This window comes from Ornithorhynchus anatinus, chromosome 12 (genome assembly GCF_004115215.2).
Source record: "Ornithorhynchus anatinus isolate Pmale09 chromosome 12, mOrnAna1.pri.v4, whole genome shotgun sequence".
Taxonomy (NCBI): domain Eukaryota; kingdom Metazoa; phylum Chordata; class Mammalia; order Monotremata; family Ornithorhynchidae; genus Ornithorhynchus; species Ornithorhynchus anatinus.
This window is the reverse complement of record NC_041739.1, coordinates 1,003,828-1,029,583: the sequence shown is the minus strand read 5'-3', so window position 1 is coordinate 1,029,583 and position 25,756 is coordinate 1,003,828. Positions and strand designations below refer to the sequence as shown.

At 50.0% G+C, this 25,756-nt stretch overlaps 1 protein-coding gene across 8 annotated transcripts in view; it reads right to left on the bottom strand.

The window, feature by feature from the left end:
• SORBS2 (sorbin and SH3 domain containing 2) overlaps positions 1-25,756 on the bottom strand; it is a 115,024-nt gene that overhangs the window by 80,098 nt on the left and 9,170 nt on the right. For 2 of the 8 annotated variants that reach the window (XM_029076586.2, XM_029076587.1), the window contains exon 1: positions 18,188-18,328. The exons of 2 other annotated variants lie outside the window; for them this stretch is intronic. The gene's annotated coding sequence lies outside the window, so the exon portion shown is untranslated. Of the gene's footprint in view, positions 1-18,187; positions 18,331-25,756 lie in introns of those variants that run through there. 4 more of the 8 variants (XM_029076585.1, XM_029076588.2, XM_029076589.2 and 1 more) reach the window with 4 other exon arrangements.

Genomic DNA, 25,756 nt, shown 5'->3' with positions numbered 1-25,756 from the left:
GCGATAGATGGGAGTCTAGTAGCCATGACCGTGACCTGAGGCTGGAGAGGAGACCAGGCTGGATCATAAGCTCTTCCTCCCCCTAGACTGTAAGCACATTGTGGGCAGAGAATGTGTCTGTTTATTGTTGTATTGCATTCTCCCAAGTGCTCTGCACACAGTAAGCAATCAATAAACAAGACTGACTGACTAACTTGGAGGGAATCAGTCAATTGTTGATATTTATTGAACACTTATTGTGTGAGGAGCACTGGACTTAGTACTTGGGAGAAAACAATTCAATAGTTGGTAGACGTGATCCTGTCCTCAAGGAGATTTCAGTCTAGTGGGGGAGACAGATATTAAAATAAATTATAGAGAGATGAACTGGCAGAGGACAGGGATATGTGCTGTGAGCATGGTGTAGTGGATAGAACATGGGCCTGTGAGTCAGAAGGTCATAGGTTTTAATCCCTGCTCCACCACTTGTCCACTGTGTGACCTTAGGGAAATCACTTCACTTCTCCGTGCCTCAGTTGCCTTGTCTGTAAAATGGGAGTGAGACTGTGAGCCCCACGTGGGACAGAGACTGTGTCCAACCTGATTAGCTTGTATAATAGTAATGGTAATGGTGGTATTTGTTAAGCGCTTACTACGTGCAAAGCAGTATTCTAAGCGCTGGGGGGATAGAAAGTGATCAGTTTGTCCCATGTGGGGCTCACAGTTTTAATCCCCATTTTACAGATGAGGTAACTGAGGCACAGAGAAGTTAAGTGAGTTGCCCAAAGTCATCCAGCTGGCAAGTGGCAGAGCAAGGATTAGAACCCATGACCTCTGACTCCCAAGCCTAGGCTCTTTCCACTGAGCCACGCTGCTTCCCCAAGCACTGCCACGCTCTCATCCATCCCAGCACTTAGTATAGTACCTGGTATATAGTAAGTGCTTAACAAATACCACATTTATTGTTATTATGAGCTTAAGCATTACAGACCCACATGCATAAGGTGTTGCACTGTTTGCTCTAATGCATGTTCCTCAAGCCCATCTGTAGTAGATGCCTGGCCCAGGGCCCTGCACATAGCAGACACCCAGCCCTGGGTCCTGCACGAGGCAGACGTCCAGCCTGGAGCCCAGCACACAGCCGGTGCTCCACAGCTAGCGAGGATTGGGACAAGCACACAGACTGCCCTCTCGGATAGCGGGCCTGTGGGGCTGCCAGGCTGGGGACTGGTCCTCTGGAGGTCCTCTCGCACCTGGGCCCCAGTGAGTCCTACCCGCCACCCAACCCCACCACTCTGACACAGATCCTCCCCGTCTCTGGTTCCACAGATCTGCTGAGCTTCGCCCTCACGCCCAACCTAGATCTGAACCTGAGATGGACGGAGGGTCTCCCCAAGCCGCAAACCTTCCCCCCATCGACCCCCAGGAGCCACCTTCTCCCTCCCACACTGGCCCCCCTGCCCTCACTTTGACATCAAGCAGCCCCTCAGAACCAATGTGGATTTCACCTCATTTGCAGCCCAATTTAATTTATTCATACGGTGTGGTTTTTTTTGCTATTGTTGTCCCCAGTCAGATCTACTTTCCCTCTCATCTACAATCAACATCTACCTGTCTCCCCCATTAGATTATCAATTTTTCTAGGGCAGGGATTGAACCTTCTATTTCTGGTGTATGATCCTAAGCATCTAATAGACTGTTTGGCACCCAGCACAAGGACCAGTACACTGTAGCAGCCTAATTGCTGGGCCCTGCAGGACTAAAGCAACTCAGCTTGTTCAAGCAAATACTTTCTGGACATGTGTGTGTATGAATGAGCATGTAAGGCCATGTGAGTGTGAGCAGGTGTGATGGTGGCTACAGCAGCATGTCGGCATTCTGGGCAGTTCCACAATGGATTGATGTACTTGGCGCTACAGCACGTAAATCAAGGAAAATCCTCCAAAATGACTGGATAAAGGTGCAGTTTATAGACTTGCTGACTTTAGAGTTTAATTTATGAGGTCACCTGGTCTTCTAACCAGGAGGCGGCACTGGGGAAGAGGGAGATGGGACTTTCCATGAAGCTCAGGAGGAAGGGACCCAGGCCGACCGGGGCTCCCCAAATCGGGGGGCACAGACTGTCCACTAGGGACACACACTTGTCATTTCCCTCCAATGTCCTGACTCCTCGGGAGAGTTTGTGCCACCCGGGGTCCATCCCCCTGACCCTTCAGCCCGGGCTTCAGAGCGGCGGCCAGAGCAGGGAAAACAGGATAGGCCCTGTGGCTCCTCGCTAGAATCCAGACCCTCTGGCCCAGTCCCGAGCTGGGTAGAGGAGATGAAACAAGAGGCTTCAAGTTTGTTTCCTTTTTATTTAAACAACCTACAAAAAAAAAAATCCCCTGGGTCCAGCAGCCGTCTGGGGAAAGGACGAACCTCAGACTGGGGAGGGCTGTGGTCACTGCCCAACCCAACAGGACAACACCCCTGCCTCCATCACCACTGCACTAATGTGCATGGGGGAGAGGTGGACATCAGACTGGCATCAGATTTTATCACGAGTGGCAAGAGAAGGTGGTGCCATGTTGGGTAATAATTCAACCTCTTGTATTCAATCCTTTTTGTGAGAAGCAGCATGGCTCATTGGAAAGAGCCCGGGCTTGGGAGTCAGAGGTCATGGGTTTGTATCCCGGCTCTGCCACTTGTCAGCTGTGTGACTTTGGGCAAGTCACTTAACTTCTCTGGGCCTCGGTTACCTCATCTATAAAATGGGGATTAAAATTGTGAGCATCAAGTGGGACAAACTGATTACCCTGTATCTACCCCAGCACTTAGAACAGTGCTCTGCACATAGTAAGCACTTAATACCAACATTACTATTATTATTCTATTAGGAATTGGTAGAACTGATAGGATACCAAGACAAATTAGTCATCCAACCAAATGCCTTTTATGTAAAGCACATCCCTGTCATGGACCTTTCTCGTCTTAAAAGTAAGAAATTAGTGATAATTGGGTCACTGGCCTGCTCGGTGCCTTTGGGCAAGTCCCTTAACTCTGTGCCTCAGTTTCCCCACTTGTAAAATGGGGAATACCTATTCTTCCTCCCCTTAAACTGTGAGCCCTCCCTCCATCGGTGGCAGGGACTGTATCTAAAATGATTGTATTGTATCTACCCCAGCACCTAGCAAAATTATCTGGCACGCAGTAAGAGATTAGCAAATATCATAATTATTAACATTAATGTGCGACTCAGAGGTCCTCTTGCTCTGTTTGGGGGTTCACTTTCCCCACATCCAGACCATGCCCTAACACAGCTCTCTGTTCAACGGAGCTGGCATCGGATGGACAATAATTAAAACAGAAAATATTACAAGTAGACTTCAAGTTCCTTAGGACAGAGATCATCTCTACCAAATCCACTGCATTATAACCTCCCCAACTCTTAGTCCAATCCTCTGCACACAGCAAGGGCTCAATAAATAACATTGACTAATAGATAATTTCCCAGACTGCGCTTTCCCTTGTCCCTCTGCTCCCTCTCTACTCCCCCTTCACCTCCCCTCAGCTAAGCCCACTTTTCCCCCCTTTCCCTCTGCTCCTCCCCCTCTCCCTTCCCCTCCTCTCAGCACTGTGCTCATTTGTATAGATTTTTATTACCCTATTTATTTTGTTAATGAGGTATACATCACCTTGATTCTATTTATCATGATTAAGTTGGTCCGTCTGCCTCCCCCGATTAGACTGTAAGCTCATCAATGGGCAGGGATTGTCTCTATCTGCTGCTGAATTGTACATTCCAAGCGCTTAGTACAGTGCTCTGCACATAGTAAGAACTCAATAAATACTATTGAATGAATGAATGATAGACTGCCAGTCTATCTCACACAATACAAAGTAGCCCAAGAGTGCAAATTTCACATCAATCACATTTATTAGCACTTACTATGTGCACAGTACTGTACTAAGCACTTGGGATAGTACAATACCACAATAAACAGACACATCCTCTGCCCACAGTGAGGTTACAGTTTAGAGGGGGAGACAGAAATCAATAGAAATAAATAAATTACAGTTATGTACATAAGTGCTGTGGGGTTGGGCAGGGGGATGATTAAAGGGAGCAAGTCAGGATGACACAGAAGGGAGTGTAAGAGGAAAGGAGGGCTTAGTTAAGGAAGGCCTCTTGGAGGAGGTGTGCATCAGTGTTGCATATGATAGGAAAACCCACGAGCCCAGGACAGGAGGCAGCTCCTGAGCTGAAGCCTTCCAAAAGGAGGGAGACCAAAATCTCAGCATCAATTGGCCTGGCCACACCCACCCCTGGGGCCCACCAGCGCAGTGGACACAAACAATTTCAATGCTAGGCAGGCAGCCTGCCCAGCCTGGAAAAGATTTGATCCTAATTGGAACTAATGATTGTATCTGAATTCCCCCTTCCCTCACCATAGCCAATGAATGTCTGCCATTTCACTGGTCTGGCTAGTGCCCAGTGTCGATCTCTTCTCCTCGGAACTCCCAGTGGTGAGGAAACTTAGGGCTGGCATACAGAGGAAGGTTAGGCCCTAGCTTACCCGGGGCCATGGAAAACCGGGACAGAATCCATTTTATCCACTCCCTGTAATATGTCTAATGCTCTGCATCCACCTCTCAGTCTGGGAGAAGACTGGGTGGGCTCTGGGGGCCAATATCACCTAGGAAGCCCAGGGAGGGCAAGATTCAGGAGGAAGGGGCAGGGATTCCGTGAGGGGAGGGCCAGGGATTCTAATGGGAACAGGGAAGGGTAAGGATTCAAAGAGGGGTGGGGAGGGGCAGGGATTCGAGTGGAGGTGGGGAGGGGCAAGGACTCTATGGGAACCAGAGAGGGGGAAAGGGCAGGCTTCAAGGAGTAAACAGGCCAGAAAGCCTCGATTTGGGGCCTTTCCTACCCCGACAGGAACCTCTCCTGGGAGGGCTTCTCCTCCTCTTCCTTTCCTTCTTCCCTCATTTCCTCCTCTTCCTCCTCCTCTTCTCCATTCCCACGCAGATCTTTTCTGGAGTCTCTGAAAGCCCTGGTGTGTGAACGGCGCCAGCAGAGTCAGCCTCTCTGTACTCCGGTCCGCAGGCTTACCAGAAGGCCGAGGGCAGAGAGGTAAAAGACCCTCCCTGATTCCAGGTTCACCTGGTGTGGCTGAGCCCAGGAGGCCCAACAACTCCCTGCCCTGTTTGGTGCTGGCCTGGACACCCGCCAGTACTTCCCCCCACACACCATGGGGTGGGAACGAGGATGCAATCACTCAAATCATCACTTCTGCAATCAACAAAAAATTATCCTCTGCCCAGAAATGATTCTCCTTAAATTTCAATGAAGGAAAGAGAAAATTTCATCTTTCTTCCTTTTCTTTCATTTTTGGTCTGCGAGCCCCCTGTAAGTGGCTACAAAACTCCACCTAGCCCTGGGGCTGGGGAGCTGATGAAGAGTTTTCTTCCCATAAAATTTTGTCTCAAAACCCCCACCCCATTTCACTCTCTCAAGAATGTTTGCATCTCTGCTCCAAGGTCAAAGAGCCTGCTTTCTCCAGTTCTGTATTCATGCCACTTAGGAGGCTTAAAAATGCATCTTTCTTCCAAATGTGAAAAAAAGAATTTCCAATAATTATAATCTCTGCAAGGACTACTGGAGTCCCAAGTAAAGTGTATCCCCTCAGTAGGCATTCAATAAATACCAACAATAACTGTATTTGTTAAGCACTTACATGTCAAACACTGTACTAAGCCTTGGGGTAGATACAAGATAATCAGATCCCATACGAGGCTCATAGTTTGAGTAGGAGGGAGAATAGGTATTGAATCCCCACTTTTCAGATGAGGGAACTGAGACACAGAGAAGTGAAATGACTTGTCCAAGGTCACACAGCTGACAAGAGGCGGGTTTGGGATTAGAGCCCAGGTCCTCTGACTCCCAGGCCTGTGCTCTTTCCACTAAGCCACACTGCTTCTCGCTTGGTGTTTCATAGCACTTTTATTCCCAAAGCACTCTCACATTAATTAGTTCATTTTAGTTCACTTTAACTCTACTGCTACTAGTATTCCTGAGGGGGACGAGTGAACTCTGTTATTAAAGTACAACTCTGCCAACTGTGTGTGCACAGTGCAGCCAGGACTGTGGGTCCAGTGTAATCAACCAATCCATGGTATTTATTGAGTGCTTACTTTGTGCAGAGCACTGTATTAAGCACTTGGGAGGGGAAAATACAACAGAGATGGTACACGCACTCCCCACCCACAACAATCTTACGGTCTAGAGGGGGAGCAGATATTAATAGAAATAATTTACAGAGAGGTACATAAGGGTCAGAAACGACTCGATGGCATAAGATAAGACATAAGGGCTGCGGGGCTGAGGGTGGGGTGAATATCAAGTGCTTGAAGGGTACAGATCCAAGTGCATGGATGACACAGAAGGGAGGGAGAATTTGAGAAAAGAAGGACTAATTGAGGAAGACTCCTTGGAGGATATGTGACCTGAATGAGGCTTTGAAGGTTGGGAGAGTGGTCACCTGGCAAAATGGAGGGGGAGGGCATTCCAGGCCCTGGCCTTTTCAGCTCATATTCATTCAATTGTATTTACTGAACGCTTACTGTGTGCAGAGCACTGTACTAAGCTCTTGGAATGTACAATTCAGCAACAGATAGAGACAAACCCTGCCCAGTGACGGGCTTACAGTCTAAAAGGGGGAGACAGACAACAGAACAAAACAAGTAGTCAGGCATCAATACCATCAAGATAAATAGAATCATAGATATATACACATCATTAATAAAATAGAGTAATAAATAATATATGCTCCACTGGCTGAATTTCACTATCATTGGAGATTTTCCTCCAAGAGGAATAACAGTGAACTATATTTATTGGTTGATATGTTTATACACATGTGCATTCTAACTGGCTGCCTTGGCTTTTATTATCTGTATTTATAGGCATGGGTTGAGTGCAGAGCAAAGGGTCCCTATTCTAAGACAGGGAAGTAGGAGATCTTCTTCCCCTGGGCTGGCCAAACAAACTGGCTGGGTTAGTGCCCTCAGTTGGAGTCAGAGTCTAGCCTGGGTGGGCCTTGGGGACTGAGCCATAGGGTGTGGCTCAAGATCAAATATCCTGGACCTGAGCGGGCTGGGGAGCCATCACAGAGGAAGACAGGCTCTCAGGACCTCGCCGGGCTATTGCTGCTGTCACCAGAGGTGCCCACGGATCTGCTCCACTCTGGGACCACTCAATCACCTTGTCCCCTCCTACCTCACCTCGCTACTCTCCTACTACAACCCAGCCTGCATAGTTCGCTCCTCTAATGCCAACCTAGTCGCCCTACCTCGATCTCATCTGTCTCACCAAGGACCTCTCACCCACCTCCTGCCTCTGACCCAGAACGCCCTCCTCATATCCAACAAACAATGACTTTCCCCGCCTTCAAAGTCTTATTGAAGGCACATCTCCAAGAGGCCTTCTCTGATTAAGCCCCCCTTTCCTCTTCTCCCATTCCCTTCTGTCTCACCTTGACTTGCTCCCTTCCTCCTTCCTCCCTTCTCCAAGCCCTACAGCACTTATGTACATATCTGTAATTTATTTATATTAATAATGTTGGAATTTGTTAAGCGCTTACTATGTGCAGAGCACTGTTCTAAGCGCTGGGGTAGATACAGGGTAATCAGGTTGTCCCACGTGAGGCTCACAGTTAATCCCCATTTTACAGATGAGGTAACTGAGGCCCAGAGAAGTTAAGGGACTTGCCCACAGTCACACAGCTGACAAGTGGCAGAGCCGGGATACGAACCCATGACCTCCGACTCCGAAGCCCAGGCTCTTTCCACTGAGCCACGCTATCTCCCCCTCTAGATTGCAAGCTTGTTGTGGGCAGCAAATTGTGTCTGTTTATTATATTGAGCTCCCCTTAGCACTTAGAACAGTGCTCTGCACACATTAAGAATTCAATAAATATGACTGACTGAATGACTCCCAGACTGATATTGCCAGCCCCAAACCCTCTGCAGACTTCCAGAGAAATAGCGGGTGCACACATGCCTGCCTCGATTGAACAGGCTTCCAATAAAAAAGAATATTTGGGTATAGTGCCCTCAAGGACCATTTTTGCACTGATTTCAAACCAGGCTGACCGGGACAGAAAGGACAGGGGATAAATCTGAGCCCTGGACCACACCCATCTCAACTGCGATTGGTAGGAGCCCATGCAGTAGCGAAAGCAAGTCAGAACCATACGGTTGCATTGGGTGACCAGTAGAAAACAATGTGACTGGAGTAGCTTGACTCTGTAACTCCAGCGGTAGTAAGGGAGACTCATGGGCCTGGGGAAAGACATAGGGGAAGGAATTCATGAGGTTGGAAATGTTTTTAAATATGGTACTAGTTAAATGCTTACTTTTGTGTCAAGTACTGTTCTAAACACTGGCATAGGTAAAAGTTAATCGGATTGGCCACAGTCCCTGATCCCACATGGGACTCGCAGTCTTAATAATAATAATAATAATAATAATGTTGGTATTTGTTAAGCCCTTACTATGTGCCGAGCACTATTCTTAGTGCTAGGGTAGATACAGGATAATCAGGGTGTCCCACATGAGGATCACAGTCTGAATCCCCATTTTACAGATGAGGTAATGGAGGCACTGAGAAGCAAGTGACTTGCAAAGAGTCACACAGCTGACGGGTGGTGGAGCCAGGATTAGAACCCATGACCTCTGACTCCTAAACCCGTGCTCTTTCCACTGAGCCACGCTAGGTATTTAATCCCCATTTTACAGTTGAGGAAATTACAGTACAGCAGGTGAATGGTGGAGTCAGGATGAGAACCCAGGTCTTCTGAATCCCAGGACTGTGTCCTTTCCACTAGGCCATGCTGTTTCCTGCTAATTTTATTACTCTAAATCCCAGCCAGGCAATAGGAAATATTTCCTTTGGGCACTCTGACCAGCCCAGTGGGCTCCCCCTTCTTTAATAAATAATAATTTTGGTATTTATTAAGTGCATACTGTGTGCCTAGCACTGAACTAAGCACTAGGATAAGCACAAGATAATCAGGTCAGGCAAAGTCCCTGTCCCACCTGAGGCTGTCAGGCTAAGGGGGAGGGAACCAAGTATTTAACCCCCATTTTACAGATGAGGAAACTGAGGCACAGAAAAGTAAAGTAACTTGCCCAAGGTTACACCGCAGGCAAGTAGTAGAATTAGGATTGGAGTCCCCGTCCTCTGACTCCCAGACCCATGCTCTTTCTGCTACGCCACACTGCTTAGTATGGCCAGCACTCTGTCTCCCACTTCGCCTGTGTGAAGGAAGTCTAGGACAATAGAATAAAGAGAATCCCTATTTGGATCAAGAAGCCATTCATCAACAGCAAAAATCCATCCCATTTTGTTCACAGAGGCGCACCTCTCTCCTCCTCTGTCTCTCCTCCCAAGAGGAGAGTTGGCCGAGGTCGGGACGCTGATTAGCATGAGAAAGCCCAGTCCTGGGGGGATTCTGAGCTGAAGACGGCCACGGTATTCATTAACCGTGCAGCAATGTGAGGAATGCGAAGGTCCTCTGAGCTCTGGGAACAGAAGATGCTCTAAGGTTACCAGCTGCCCTATCGCCAACATGTTCACACGAGAAGACACAGGCTCGGGAGCTGTGGAGTGGCCCGGCCTGAGCTTCTTTACCTGCATCGGCCCGCCTTCTGGGGGCAATTAGAGGCTTTCACCGATGTCCATGTACTAAGCTTCGTGGCGTCTGTGTTCAAAGTTCTACAGGGGCCAGGACATACACAACCAAACTACTTTCACCATTTTCAGAGAGAAGATAGACCTGGTGTAGCCTGCTGACTCACAAACCTGTCCCTGACTCTTCCTTTCCTGGCCATTTATTTACAACTGAATGTAATCACCACATCACATTTTCAGCCACGTAAATTTCCAACAGCGAGATTACCTTTCTGCCTAATTCTTCTGATTTCTGAGATGTCGCATGCTTTACTACCGTGCAGGATTTTGTCACCTACTGTGTGTAGTGAATTCCCCTTTCCTTCAAGACCTGACCCATTCCACCCCGGGGTGGGCAAGGGAGTGAAATCTTGAGAAGCAGAGGAGGTTCTGCTGAGGTAACTTTTTATGGTATTTGTTAAGTGCTTACTATGTGCTAGGGACTCAACTAAGCGCTCAGGTAAATACAAGCTAATCAGATTGGACACAGTCCCTTTCCCACATGGAGCTCACAGTATTAACAGATTTTACAGATAGGATAATTGAGGCCCAGAGAAGTTAATTGACTTGCCCAATGTCACAGCAGACAAATAGTGGAGCGGCATTAGAACCCAGAATCTCCCAACTCCCAAACCTGTGTTCTATCCACTGGGCCACACTGCTTCTCATGGATTATGCCTTCAGCGGGGAAGGTCATGTGTTTTTTTCCCAAAAGAACCCCACCTAGGACATTCCTCAAGGTGGACAGGCCCAGCAGGAATCCTGGTTAGTGAAGACTGCCTGCTGGCTCATGGCTCTTCAGCACTAGATTATAAACTCCCTGTGGGCAGGGAGCATGTCTACTAACTCTATTATGTTGTATTTTCCCAAATACATAGCACAGTGCTCTGCACACAGTAAGTGCTCAATAAATATGATTGATTCAGCACAATGTAAGCTCTGGCCATCAATGGATCCCTCCCATAAAACCTCAATGTGAACTTTGCCAACAGCTGCTTCCCTTGCCCACTTCTAGTGGGAACAAGGGATCAGAGAGGATGCCTGGCACTGGGAAAGTCATCAGCCCTGCCACCAATTACTCCTCCCCCTTCTCAGTCCCGAACTCTTTGTGACTAGACCAAGGCTTGTCCCTCCTTTTTGAGGGGAGGCGCCATCATCACATCCCACTATTCAGCATCAATTCTGCTGATGAATTGAAAAAGCTCAGCTGCAAAGAACCATACTGTAATTTACTCAGGGTTTTTTGTTGTTGTTTTTTATGGTATTTGTTAAGCACTTACTATGTATAAAACACTCTTTCAAGCACTGGGGTAGATAGAAATTAATTAGGTTGGACACCATCCCTGTCATGCATGAGGCTCACCGTCTAAGTAGTCTGTTTACTCCAAGTCTATTCCACATACAAAAACAGGAGCAGAAGACTAGGAAGCTTGTGAAGTTTGTCTTGGGCAGAGAATATATCTCTCTATTGGTGTATTGTGCTCTCCCAAGTGCTTAGTACAGTGATCAGCACACAGTATGCACTCAATAAATACAATTGAATGAATGAATGAAAGTCTGAACCAATTTGGGCCTCTAGGTTGGAACTGAAGTCACATAATAATAATAATAATAATATTTATTGAGCATACATTGTTCCAAGCACTGTACTACGTACTGGGGTAAATATAAGATAATCAGGTCAGACACAGTCCCTACCTAACATGGGGCTTACAGTCTGAGTAGGACGGAGAACAGGTATTGAATCCCTATTTTACAGATGAAGAAACTGAGGCACAGAGAAGCTAAGTGACAAGCCCGAGGTCACACAGCAGAGCTGGGTTTAGAGCCCAGGTCCTCTGACTCCCGGGCACATGCCTTTTCCACTAGGCTACACTGATTCTCAAGTTGAAAACATTCATGCATGGATTTTTCTAGATATGAGGCCATTAAGCTTCCTCTGTCTGTAATTTATTTTAATGTCTGTCTCCCCTACCAGATTATAAACTCCTTGAGGGCAAGCAAGGATTATATCTACTACCACTTCTTTTGTACTATATTCTCCCAAGGCTTAGTAGAGTGTTCTGCACAGAGCAAGAATTTAACTTCTCGATTGATTCAGAGGATTGTCATTGCATCAGTGGTATAGAAAATGCTGCCAAGAGATCACTCTCTTGGAAAGCAAGTTCTCTCACTTTGGTGTCAAAATTCTCACTGTTTCCTTTGCACTGCCACAGCAGGAGACACGAAAAGTCTCAGTGCCTAAGAAACTCTATTTCTGCCTTTTTTTTTTAAATGGGCTGCTAAGCACTTAGTATGTGCCAGACACTGTACTAAGTGCTAGGGTAGATATAAGAAAAGCAGTTTGGACACAATCCCTGTCCCACACGGGGCTCACAGTCTCACAGTTTTTGCTGAACTCAAATGGGTTCATTTGGATAAACAGAATTCTATCAGCTCTCATGATCCAACATGGAATCAGCCAACTGAGTGACCACATGCCTACTACCCTGATGAGGAACAGGATGGGAGTCCAGTACAATGGGTTTCATTTTATCACAGAAAAACATGAAGGACTTTGTGTTAGATTCAGTTGCTAGGCACAATCAATGGCAATACAGCAGATGCTGGTGAAATTCAGAAAAGGCTGAGAAATATTCAGGGATATTTGAAATAATATGTGGACCAACATCTATGCTTGGTCATTATGGAGAGAATTAGAATAGGGAGGAGAAAGTCAGAAGCATTGGACAGTCCCTGCTGGTTCACTTGATGGTCTATGCTGGGTCGAGTCCCCAGCATGATGGTATGGAGAGGAGAGAATCAGGGGTATTGGATGGTCCACACTGGGTCATTGAGGTAGAGTCAGAAATAGAGAGGAGAGTCGGGGGTGTCAGATGATCCATGCTGGGTCATTGAGAGTCAAGAATGGAAAGGGGAGAGTCAGGGGTGTTGGATGGTCTGTGCTGGGACCCTGGGAGGAGAGTCAAGGACAGAGATGGAAGAGGCAGGCGTCTTCCCTGAGACCCAATGAAGGTCTGGGACTTGCCCCAAGCCATGGGAAGAGGTGGGACTGGAACTCCATGTCTCGACCACTACCATGTGATTCCCACCAAGCCACTCAGAACTGGGGAGAAGGCTCACCATGTCCTCATCCTCCGACCCTTTAGGGGTGGACACCCAGGCAGCAAGCCCCCCTTCACCGAGGAGAGCTAGAGAGGCAAGAGGGTCCATTATAGTGCCTCTGCAATCTAACTGGCCACCCCTTAGAGGCAAGGGATCCCATCCAACACCCAGCCCGACGCCCTGTGCCCCAGGGCCCCTGCTGCTTGCCAGGGGCACCTGACCTGACACAGCTTGTGCCAGTTCTGTGCACGGGCTTGGCCTCCTGGTAAGTGTGAGTCAGTGAGTCCGGAGAACTGGGTTCGAATCCTACCACCGGTATCGGCTATTGTGTGAGACCTCAGCAAATCATGGAACTTTTCTGGTCCTCAGTTTCTCCTTCCATAACGGAGATGAGAATAATAATTATTATTATGGTATTTGTTGAGCTCTTTACTATGTGCCTAGCATTATTCTAAACGCTGAGGCAGATACAATAATCAGGTTGTCCCACGAGGGCCTCACAGTCTTAATCTCCATTTTACAGATGAGGTACCTGAGGCCCAGAGAAATTGGCTTGCTCAAGATCACACAGCGGACAAATGGTGGATCCGGGATTAGAACCCACATCCTCTGACTCCCAAGCCCGTGCTCTTTCCACTAAGCCACGCTGCTTCTGATGATGTCATCATTTGTCTGCTGTGTGACCTTAGGCAAGTCACTTAACTCTCTGTGCCTCAGTTACCTCATCTGTAAAATGGAGATTGACAGTGTGATCTCCATGTGGGACAGGGACTGTCCAGCTTGATTACCTCATCTATCCCAGAGCTTAGAACAGTGCTTGGCACCTAGTATGCTCTTAACAAATACCATAATCATTATGATGATGATGATGATGATCATGCTATCCATCTCCCTCCCAGGTAGTTATGAAGGTGAAATGGGGTCCCTGAAGGGCAGCCTTCTGGCTAACCCCACTCGAGGGCTGTGAGCCGCGGGGGCAAGTTTGGGGTCACTGCCCAGGTTCACCGGGGCAAAACCGTGGGGCTTCTCTCATCACGAGAGAAGCAGCGTGGCTCAGTGGAACGAGCACGGGCTTGGAAGTCGGAGGTCACGAGTTCGAATCCCGGATCTGCCACTTGTCAGCTGTGTGACTGTGGGCAAGTCACTTAACTTCTCGGTGCCTCAGTTCCCTCATCTGTAAAATGAGGATGAAGACTGTGAGCCTCACGTGGGACAACCTGATTACCCTATATCTCCCTCAGCGCTTAGAAAAGTGTTCTGCACATAGTAAGCGCTTAATAAATACCAACATTATTATTATTAAAATCTGCTGGCCGCAACCTGCAGCTGCACCGGCCCGAGAATGTTGACCCAGACGCGGGTTTCCGCGCCCGCCGAGGTCTCTCTACTGAGGCCTCTTTCTTCTCCAGCCCCAGCTCGCGGGGCCGGGCTGGTCAACGCTCCCTCTGTGCCCCGGGGAGGAGAAACCGGGAACTTGATTATTTTTCCGCCGCTGTGTTCGACACGACCTCTGGAGAGGGAACAAAGCCGCAGTGTGGAGCGGGGAAACGCACCACCCGCCAGGGACTGCCTGCTGGTTCTGACAGCGCGCGGTACACAGAGGGGCATTTAGTACGACGCCTCCCCCCGCTCGCTCTTCTGAGGCCCAGGACACCAATACGTCCACACACACCGAGGGTCTCAAATCCTCTCCCCCCCCCCCCCCCCCCCCCCCCCCCCCCCCCCCCCCCCCCCCCCCCCCCCCCCCCCCCCCGCTTCTCTTAGAAGCTCCAGACTCAGAGTCGCTTTTCAAAAAGCCCGGGACATTTCATACGCCAACCAGAAACACAAAAAATGAGAGGTTTGGCCTAGGGTCGAGGGACCCTCCGGAGACCCTGGGGGATGATACCTGTCCTGCGCTTACCTTTTTTTTCTTTTTGGTTACTGAGGAAAGATAACATGGCCCGGGGGAATAGGACACTGGTCTGGGGGTCGAGAGATTTGGGCTCTAGTCCTGGCCGCTGTGAGTCCTTGGACAAGATCTTTTTGAGGCCTCCGGGGCCACATGTGTGAAATGGGGCGAACGGGACCCGCTTCTCCTCTCACGGAGAGGCTCTGAGAACAGCATGAGGTAAAATAATACTAATAATAATTATGGTACTTTTTAAGCCCTTACTATGTGCCAAACACTTTTCTAAGTACCAGAGTAGATACAAGGTAATCAGGTTGGACACAGACCCTGTCCTACAAGGGGCTCACACTCTTAATCCCCATTTTACGGGTGAGATAACTGAGGCCCAGCGAAGTGAAGTGAGTTGCCCAATGTCACACAGCAGACTCGTGGTGGAGCCGGGATTAGAACCCAAGAACCTTCTGACTCCCAGGCCCGTGATCGATCCACTAAACTACGCAGGTAGTTGAGAGGGGGCTCTGCAAACCCCTGCACTTGGTCCGTCCAGTGTCAGCCCCCTACCTACCTACCCCCATCCCCCGCAAGTCGGCCCTGAACTCGAGCTAGACGAGAGAGCGCTCTGCGTTTGGAAACCGGTAAGCAGCATCTCCTCGCCGACAGACCAGGAGGGATCTGAGCGCCTGCAGCGTTCTGAACAACACCATGAGAAAATCTCCCAGGCCGAGCCTGGGGAGGAGAAGCGGGAGCTTGGAAACGTGTAAACTCTTAGACGAAGTAAAAGCCAGGAAATTGGCCACCCGGATCCCTGTTCCCACGGCCCTACCCTGCTGGCGCCTAGCGGTTCCCCCTCCCCCCAACAAGTGCCCCGCCCTAAGAACAGCATCTCCTCCGGGAATCCCGGCTCTCCCGCATCCCTGGGCTTGCTGGACCGGCCCTTTCGCCTCCCTTGGCGTTTCCTAACCAAAAGGGCCCACCCCTACTCCATGGCTCCCTATCCCACCCAGATAATAATAATAATGTTATTATTACACGTTAAGCGTTTACTGTGTGCCAGGCACTGTTCTAAGCGCTGGGATAGATACAAGGTAATCAGGTTATCCCAACGTGAGGCTCACGGTCTTAATCCCCATTTGACAGAGGGAACGAGGCACAGAGAAGTAAAGCGGCTTGCCCAAGGACACACAGCACACCAGTGGAGGAGTCGGGATTAGAACCCACGTCCTCTGACTCTCAAGTCCGGGCTCCTGCCACTAAGCCCCGCTGCTTCTACCCAAGGTGCCCTCGCTGCGGTTCCTTTGATGTTTTCAATAGAAAGACGACTGTGAGCCCCGCAAATTTTCCGGATAGAAGTCTTGAGGGCCAGAGACCGGCTACCCGGACCTGCCGGATAAAACCGTGTCAGAGGGCCGGGTCCTGGACATTGGCGTTTCCTCGGAGCTGCTGCTGGGGAGGGGGCGTTCAACCAGAGCGGATAATTATAATAATAATGGCATTTAATTGCTTACTATGTGCCAAACACTGTTCTAAGCGCTGCAGGGGGGAGTATAAGATAATCAGGTTGTCCCGCGTGGGGCTCACAGACTTAATCCCCATTTTACAGATGAGGTAATAATAATTATAGTACTCGTTAAGCGCTTACTATGTGCCAAGCACTGTTCTAAACCCTGGGATAGATACAAGGTAATCAGGTTGTCCCACGTGGGGCTCACAGCCTTAATCCCCATTTTATAGATGAGGTAACTGAGACACAGAGAATTTAAGTGACTTGCTCAAGGTCACAGAGCTGATAAGTGGCGGAGGCGGGATTAGAACCCACGACTTCTGACTCCCAAACCCGGGCTCTTTCCACTGAGCCACGATCCCCAGACAGGGGCCGCAAGGGCTCCTGCCCGACCTCCCGCCCCCTGGACGGTTCCCCCCAGCTCGGGAGAAGTCGTGTCTAAAGCTCAAGTTCACAGATCAAAGGTCCCTGCCGAATGTGGTAGGCATTGAGCGCTGAATGTCTATCACAGTTAAATCTTGGATTCGGGGTTCGGGGGGCTGGGGGGCCAGTAAAGCCGGACCCCGGGAGCTACCGGGAGCCACCCCCTCCCACCTCTGCTCCAGAGCAGCCCCCCGGGACCCTCCGAATCGCCACAACCACAGGTTCGAGACCCGGCCTGGCCGGATCCGGGCAAGACCGTGAGCCCGTTACAGAGAAGCATCGTGGCTTTGTGGAAAGACCTCGGGCTTGGAAGTCATAAATCATGGGTTCTAATCCCGGCTCCGCCGCTTGTCAGCTGTGTGACCTTGGGCAAGTCACTTCACTTCTCTGGGCCTCAGTTACCTCATCTGTCAAATGGGGATGAAGGCTGTGAGCCCTATGTGGGACAACCTGATTATCTTGAATCTACCCCAGCGCTTAGAACAGTGCTTGGCACAGAGTAAGCGCTTAACAAATACCAACATTAACATTATTATTATTATTATTGGGTAGGGATTATCTCTATCTGTTGCCGAATTGTACATTCCAAGCGCTTAGTACAGTGCTCTGCACATAGTAAGCGCTCAATAAGTACTATTGAATAAAGCCGGTCCTGACGGTCCCTTGCCGCGGCCATGGTGGTGGGGGGAGAAGAGGGGGAAGAGGCATCCAGTCCGTCGTTCCGAAAAGGGGCACCCCCGGCCTGGAGTTAGGGCTCGCCCCCCGCCCCCTGCAGCCGCGCAGCTCCTACACGTGCAACCAATCCTTGGTACTTGCTGGGCGCCGCTGGAGCGCTGAACACTCTGCGTAGTGGACAGAGCCCCGGCTTGGGAGTCAGAGGACGTGGGTTCTAATCCCGGATCCGCCACTGGTCAGCTGCGTGACCTTGGGCAAGCCGCTTCACTTCTCTATGCCTCAGTTCCCTCATCTGTAAAATGGGGATGAGGACTATGCGCCCCACGTGGGTACAACCCGATTACCTCCTATCTACCCTAGCGCTTAGAACAGTGCTTGGCACATAGTGAGCACTTAACATATATCATTATTATTTCAACTCTTGGGAGAGTGCTGCAAAAGCCCAGAACCTTTCCCCGCCTGCAAGGAGGTCCGGGTCAGCAGAGCAGGGAAACTAACGAAACGCCCTGCGGCGGCTGGATCCTTTCTCCTAATAATAATAATAGTGGTATTTGTTGAGCGCTTACCATGTGCCAAGCATTGTTCTAAGTGCTGGAATAGACACAAGGGGATCAGCTTGTCCCACAAACTTAATCCCCATTTTACAAATGAGGGAACTGAGGCACAGAGAAGTGAAGCGGCTTGCCCAAGGTCACACAGCAGACAAGCGGCCGAGCCGGGATTAGAACCCACGTCCTCTGACTCCCAAGCCCCTGCTCTTTCCCTTTAGAGCCCTCCTCTCTTTGGCATCGAGACCCCGGGGCGGGCACAGCCCCAATCGAGCAGTCCCACGCCCACCCACCTACCGGCACCGGGTCCCGGAGGACTCCGAATTCAACCCGCATCGAAGAGCGTCACCTACCCGACACCGGCGTCCAGCACGTTCCCGGGGCCTCCGGCGAGCGCTAAACCAACACGCTGTGCCCGGGCCGGGGGGCGAGAGAGGTGAGAGGTGGCAGCTGGCCCGGCCGGGACGGCCGAGGGATTTCCAGCAGCCCGCAATCGGGGAGAAAATGCAAATAACGCCGAGGCCCAGCCGGGGGCGGGGAGGGGGCGTGGACGGGAGAGGTGGGGAGGGGGAGAAAGGGGGTGGTCAGGAAATCCTCGGCCACTCGGTGCCTCGGGACGATTGGTCGCCCGCCTGGTCCTTTAAAGAGCCCACGTGGCCCCCGCCGGCCTCCACCCGCACCCCCAGCCCGCAAGGACCGGAGGTGGGTGGGAGAGGGGCAGGACGGAGAGGAAATTGGGGAGGGGGGCTTCACCCTCCGAGCAAGCACCTGCAAGGCTCCCGCCCCCGCCCCGGATATTTCCAGCTCCCGCTTGGTTATTTCGGGTCGCCGCCGGCGGGGTCCACCAGGCGAGATCCCTCGGGACGCCCCCTCCCCATCACGGGCCTCCCCTCTGCAGGGCGGACCCGTCTTTACACAATCCTTGGGGGGGGGAGGGCTCTCGGATTTGGGGGGTGGTCGACCGCGTTGTCTGTCTTCCCCCCTTCTAGACTGTGAGCCCGTTGTCGGGTAGGGATTGTCTCTATTTGATGCTGGATTGTACTTTCCAAGCACTTAGTACAGTGTTCTGCACACAGTACGCGCTCAGCAAATACGATTTAATGAATGAATAAATGAGAGCGGCTATACGACCTGTCCCCTTCCGGCATCTTCTGCCCATCAATCATCCCCTGCCCTCTCTGTCAAACGGGCTGTGATCTGCCCTGCTCCCACACCCCCGCACCATGCCACTGAGGGCGATGATAGGTTACTGGTGGCTATGCCCTCCCTCCCTCTCCCCCGCTCTTTTTTTTTCCTTTAGTCTTTCGGGCTGGGAGCTGGAGGGATTTGTGAATCATTAACTCGGAAAGGTCCGGAGCAAACGGCTCCGGGGAAAGGCTGCGGGCCTGGGGTGTCTTCTTTCGCCCCCCGGGAATGAATCCCAAAGGGCAGCAGCAGTAGTAATGGTGTTTAATTAGCGTCTCGGAATAGACTAAGAGCTGACTCAAGGTCTGCGTGATTAGAGGAAAGAGCATGCTGAGAATCGGGGGACCTGGGTTCTCAGTTCTGACCCTGACTTGGTGCTGGGTGACCCGAGACAATTCACTTAACCTCTTTGGGCCCCAGTCTCCCCATCCGTAAAATAGGGATGAGTCATGCTAAACTGAGAGCCCCTTGTGGAATAGGGATTGGTTCTATCCACCCCAGTGCCTAAAACATAAGTGCTTAATGAATGTCATGATTATCATTGTTATTGCTAGTATTATTCTTATTATTTCTCCCAGATGGTGCCCAAGGTGTTTTAGCGAGTGGATTGGGACCAAAACAAGGCAGCGATCCTGGCTCCAGTTCCCAGGGTGTGTGACCCACGACAGTCCTTTAAAATACACCGCAAATTTCCGCTCATGTCCTTGGCTAGACTGTGGATGGATTCCTGGACCCAGTTATCGGTCACTTCCAACTAACTAATCTCTATGGGACGGCAACTCCTGACTGATGATGGTTCTTCTCTTTCCATTCCACGACCAAAGAATGAAAGAATAATTGGGAAAGTGATATTTATTTATGGCACTTTTAAGCACTTATAATTCCTAAGCACAGGAAGAAATTCAAGGTTAGGAGATCCCAAAGTCCTTGTCCCGCAAGAGGCACACAATCTATGTCTATCATGCCCATTTTACAGATGAGGAAAGATTAAGGGATTTGGAAGAGGTGAAACAGTAAGTTATTGGCACAGTTATTGACTGCTTACTGACTGCTGGCTTGGTGTGTTTTCCACCAGGAGGTGCTTTCTGTCACTTAGGTTGGGTTAACTGGTAACAAAGGGTTCCGGTAACCACACATTTTCAAGGCAAAATGGGATTTGATAAACTCATGGGCAGGAGGTCCATACTAGAAGGAAAAGGTTGAAAAACTATGAGATTCAAGAAAAGTTTAATCATGGATGATAATGAACTGGGAGGAAGAGTCGGGGATGAGGAGGGGAGGATTAAGGGCTGATGGCCCATCCTTAGCCATAAGGGCAGGTGTCCAGGATGGCATCCAGCCCACAGTTCCTCCAGGAGTGTCCTGGTGCCCCTGTTGGGGACAGAGCTCAGGGTTGACCTGGGTTGGCATTGTTGACACTGCTTTAGGAAAATCTGGTAACAAAACAGTGAAGGAATCTGCCCTACAAAAGGCAACTGTGATACACAGTGATGAGGGCAGATAGAAGAGAAGCAGCATAGCCTAGTGAAGGGACCCCAGGTCTGGGAGTCAGAAGGACCTGGTTTCTAATCCTGACTCCTCCACCTGTCTGCTGGGTAACCATGGGCAAGTCACTTATCTTCTCACTTACCTCACCTGTAAAATGGGGTTTAAGACTTTGAGCCTCATGCAGAACTGGGGCTGTGTCCAAAACGATTTGGTTGCAATCACCCCAGCGCTTAGTACAGTGCCTGGCACATTGTAAGTGCTTAACAAATACCACAGTTACCATTATTATTATGGCATCCCTCTACTCACAGGCAGTCTAGGGACGGCGATGGGGAAAGTGGATTTCCAAGAGTGCATTCCTACTTGTTCATAGCCACAGTGGGGAGGCCCAAGAGTCAATTAGCCCGGCCACCACACACAGTTATTGGTTGACCCTTTCAGCTAGTCTGGCCACCAGTCAGCTGCTGGATGGTCCCTTCAGCTAGCCCAGCCACCACTGTTGGCTGCTGGCCTAACCTTTCAGCTAGCCCAGCCACTATTGGTCAACCACTGTTGACTCAATCTGAGTGTTAGGGTGCTACAGTACAGGGCTCCCCTGTATATATTATGTGTCCAAACCTGATGGTCTTTAAGGCTGTGAACCATGCTCCTCTTGGAAGAGAATGAAGGTGATGATGATGATGTTGGTATTTGTTAAGCGCTTACTATGTGTAGAGCACTGTTCTAAGCGCTGGGGTAGACATAGGGGAATCAGGTTGTCCCACGTGGGGCTCACAGTCTTAATCCCCATTTTACAGATGAGGTAACTGAGGCACAGAGAAGTGAGGTGACTTGCCCACAGTCACACAGCTGACAAGTGGCAGAGCCGGGATTCAAACTCATGTCCTCTGACTCCAAAGCCCGTGCTCTTTCCACTGAGCCACGTTGCTTCTCTGCAAGCCAGGTGCCAGCAAGGACCCTAGCTTAGCCACCAGCCACTGCTGCGTGCCACTTCCCGGTGCCACTGTGCCATCCCCATCATGCCAGCTGGTGACTATGCAGACCCCAAGGATCCAGCCCTTAAAGGCAGCTTGGAAACACAAGTCTAGCAGGGAAGGAAATTAGTTCCTTAGAATTAATTTCACTGCAAGACGGGTTTCCAGCAGCATGGTCCAGGGGAGAGTATGTAAGCCTGGAAGTCAGAGGATCTGGATTCTAATCCTAACTCTGTTGTTTGCCTACTCAGTGACCTCACTTTTTTATGGCATTTGCTAAGTGCTTATGATGTGCTATAATAAGTGTTGGATCATTACAAGCTAACCAAAGTTCGACAGTCCACCTCCCACATGTTTTATTGCCATTGTTCTTGTCTGTCTCCCCCATTAGACTGTAAGCCCATCAAAGGGCAGGAACTGTCTCTATCTGTTACCGATTTGTACATTACAAGTGCTTAGTACAGTGCTCTGCAGATAGTAAGTGCTCAATAAATACTATTGAATGAATGCGCATGAGGCTCGTAGTCTTAATCCCCATTTTACAGATGAGGTAGCTGAGACACAGAGAAAAAAAGTGACCGGCCCAAGGTCACATAGCACGCAAGTGATGGAACTGGGATGAGAACACTTCACTTCTCTGTGCCTCTGTTTCCTCCCCTGTAAATTGAGGATTAAATATCTGGTCCCCCTCCACCTTAGACTATGAGTTCCGTGTGGTACAGGGACTTTGTCCAATCTGATTGTACTATATCTAACCCATTGCTTAGCATATAGTAAGCACTTAAATACCACCGTTATTATTCAAAAGGAGTCTAAAAAGGCTAATGGATAGTACACTGCTTCTCTACTTATTTCATTCATTCATTCAATAGTATTTATTGAGCGCTTACTATGTGCAAAGCACTGTATTAAGCGCTTGGAATGAACAAATCGGTAACAGATAGAGTCAGTCCCTGCCCTTTGACGGGCTTATTTAATCACCCCCTGCTCCCACCACATACTCATGCTGAGGATGGAGGAAAGTGAGGCATTTCGGGGGGTGGGGGGTGAGGCGCTGATCTGTTAAATATAACACTGACTGTATTCCTATGTTCCTGAATGCAGCAGTTGATAATTCCATTTTTGTTAACGATATGATAGAGATTCAATGTTCGCTCTGTAATGGGCTAATTATAGTAGCTAAATATCTAGTTCTCTTTTCCTCTCTCGAAAAACAGGCTATTGCAGGCTTAGAACATTTCGTGAATGTGAGTAGGTCTAAATATGTGCAGCATATAGCTCACCCATCCCCATTACACAGCTCTGAGTATACACAGTTGGGGGTATAGTCCCCACCATCCCCCTAAATACACAACTCCGAGTATACATGGCTCCAAATCCAGTCGCCCACACCACACCCAGTACACACAGCTCCGTGAATTCCCACCACTGAGTACAGCCCCCAGGACCACACCCTCTACACAGTTCCAAGTATACTTAGCTCCCAGTACAGCCCCCAGCACCACACCCTCTCACGCTTCCGAGTACACCCAGCTCTGAGTAAAGTCCCCCACACTACACCCTCCCTGTACACAGCTCCAAGGATATACAGCGCTGAGTCCAGCCCCCGTACCATGCCTTGTACACAGTTCCACGGATACACAGTTCCAAGACCAGTCCCCTGCATTACACCCAGTAGAACAGTGTTCCGGCGCTTAGAACAATGCTCCAGTGCTTAGAACAGTGCTTGGCACATAGAAGGACTTAACAAATACCATAATTATTATTGCACTGCTCCGTGGATACACAGTTCTCAGTACAGCCCCTGCACTATACCCTGTACACAGCTTCAAAGATATACAGCACCAAATCCAGCCCCTGCACCATGCCCTGTACACAGCTTTATGGATACACAGGTCCCAGTACACTCCCCTGCACTGTCCTTTATATAGTTCCAAGTATACACAGCACCCAGTCCAGCTCCCCGCAGCATGCCCTGTACACACCTCCATGAATACTGTTTCGTGAATACCCAGAGCCCAGTCCAATCATCATCACCAGTGGGATTTACTGATTTCTTATTATGTGCAGAGCACTGTCTTAAGCACTTGGGAGAGTACAGTACAACAGAGTTGACAGACACGTTCCCTGTCCACGATAAATTTCCAGCCCCCCTGCACCACACCCTGTATACAGCTCCAAGGTTATAAAGTGCTCAGACCAGCACCCTGTACCACACCCTGTACATAGCTCCAAGGTTACACAGCGTCAAGTGCAGCCCCCCCACCATACGTTGTACACAACTCCAAGGATACACAGCACCGAGTCTGCAGACAGTAAGCGCTTAATAAATACGACTGAATGAGTCCATCCCCCACACTCTGCCCTGTATACCTCTCTGTGAATACCCAGAGCCCAGTCCAGTCATCATTATCAATGGTATTTATTGAGTGCTTACTTTGTGCAGAGCACTGTACTAAATGTTCAGGAGAGTCCACTACAACAGAGTTGGCAGACATGTTCCCTGCCCACGACAAGGTTCCAGCCCCTAGCACCAAGCCCTGCACACATCTCCAGAGGTCCCCAGGGCTGAACCCAGGCCCAAATCTGCTAAGCAGGAATTTGGGTTCCTCCATCCTGCTGCTTTCTCATAGGCCACGAACAGTCTTGTGAAGTTTCCTCGTGCCCGCACCATCTGCTTCCTGACCCCTCATCCCGGAGCACAGCTCTTCGCTGCCCGACAGAGCAGTGCAGGGATGGTGGGGCAGCAGGGGGAGGCACAGCTCCCCACTGCCCAGCCCCTTTTCCTTAGAAGGCTCAGAGTTCTCAGGCCAGGCCTCATGGTTTCCCCTTCGAAGGCCTTGGGCAGTGCAGGAAGTGGTGTTCTTTTCCCTCCAACAATGTGTTCCCATGAACGCAGGGCCCCCGCCTCCTCCGCATCCTGCTTCTGGCCCCCAGTCCCTGCAGGTGCCCCCCAATCCCAGCCCCCAGCCCTGTCAGGTGTTCCCTGCCCCCAGCCCCACTGTGCTCTTCTCCAGGCCAAATGCCCCCACTTCTTTTTGACTTCTGCCTCAGGACCTCTGTCTTCCCATCCCTCCTGTTTTCTTCTCTGGCCCTGCTGGCCTCAGGTTGTAGCTCTGCTGTGGCCTGTGGGGAGCCCAGAGGAAGGACTCAGAGATGGAGCCCAGGGCAGCGGCCGGGAGTCTATAGGGACCTTGTCTCAGGCCGGGGCCCAGGACAGGATCTGGCTCAGGCCTCTCCAGCGCCCGGGAGGCAAGGACACGCCACAGGGACAGCAGGGCAGGAACCCACTGTTTATCAAGGGTCCCGGCCGGGCTCTGACCCAACCATTGTTCAGAAGTGCAGCAGGAACCGGGTCAGTAAGGTCATTACAGACAACCCTCCCCCCAACCCCCACACCTGCTCACCCACTCTGCTCCCCTCCCTAAACCGTTCACACTCCCTGCCGCCCCAACTCACACACCCTGCACCCACACTCCTCACTCCCCACTCTCACACTCTGCTCTCCACCCTGTCTTCCCTAGGGGTTGTAGATGACTCGGAGAGGCTCAGGAAAGGCTACTCATAGCGGATAGCCTAGCTCCAGAAAGAGTCCGGACGAAGGCACTTCACCGAGATATCCGTGTTTGCCTTCTAGAGGTCAGCGGCAGGGGCCCTTCAACCCACCCGCAGCACTTCCCTTAAGAGCAGACCGCCAGCTACCTGAATAGGACCTGAGTAATTATAGTAATGGGGATTTCTGGGGACAGGGAACATATCTACCAATTCTTGTTGAGGACAGGGAATGTCTGTTTATTGCTATATTGTACTTTCCCAAGCACTTAATACAGTGCTCTGCACCCCCCTCCTTCAAAGCCTTATTGAAGGCCCATCTCCTCCAGTAGGCCTTCCCTAAGTCCCCCTTTCCTCTTCTCCCACTCCCTTCTGCATAGCCCTTACTTGTTCCCTTTTCTCATCCCTCCTACCAGCCCCACAGCATTTAAGTTCATATCTGTAATTTATTTATTTATATTAATATCTATCTCCCCCTCTAGACTGCAAGCTCATTGTGGGCAGGGAATGTGTCTGTTTATTGTTATATTGTACTCTACCAAGTGCTTAGAACAGTGCTCTGCACACAGTAAGCACTCAATAAATACCACTGATTGATTCAGATTAATCAAACGCAGTGAAAGCAAGTTATAGACAAAAAAGGAACTGCTTGGTTCTCTGCACAAAGTAGGCAATCAATAAATGCTACTGATTGATTGGTTGATTGATCCACCAAACTGTAGT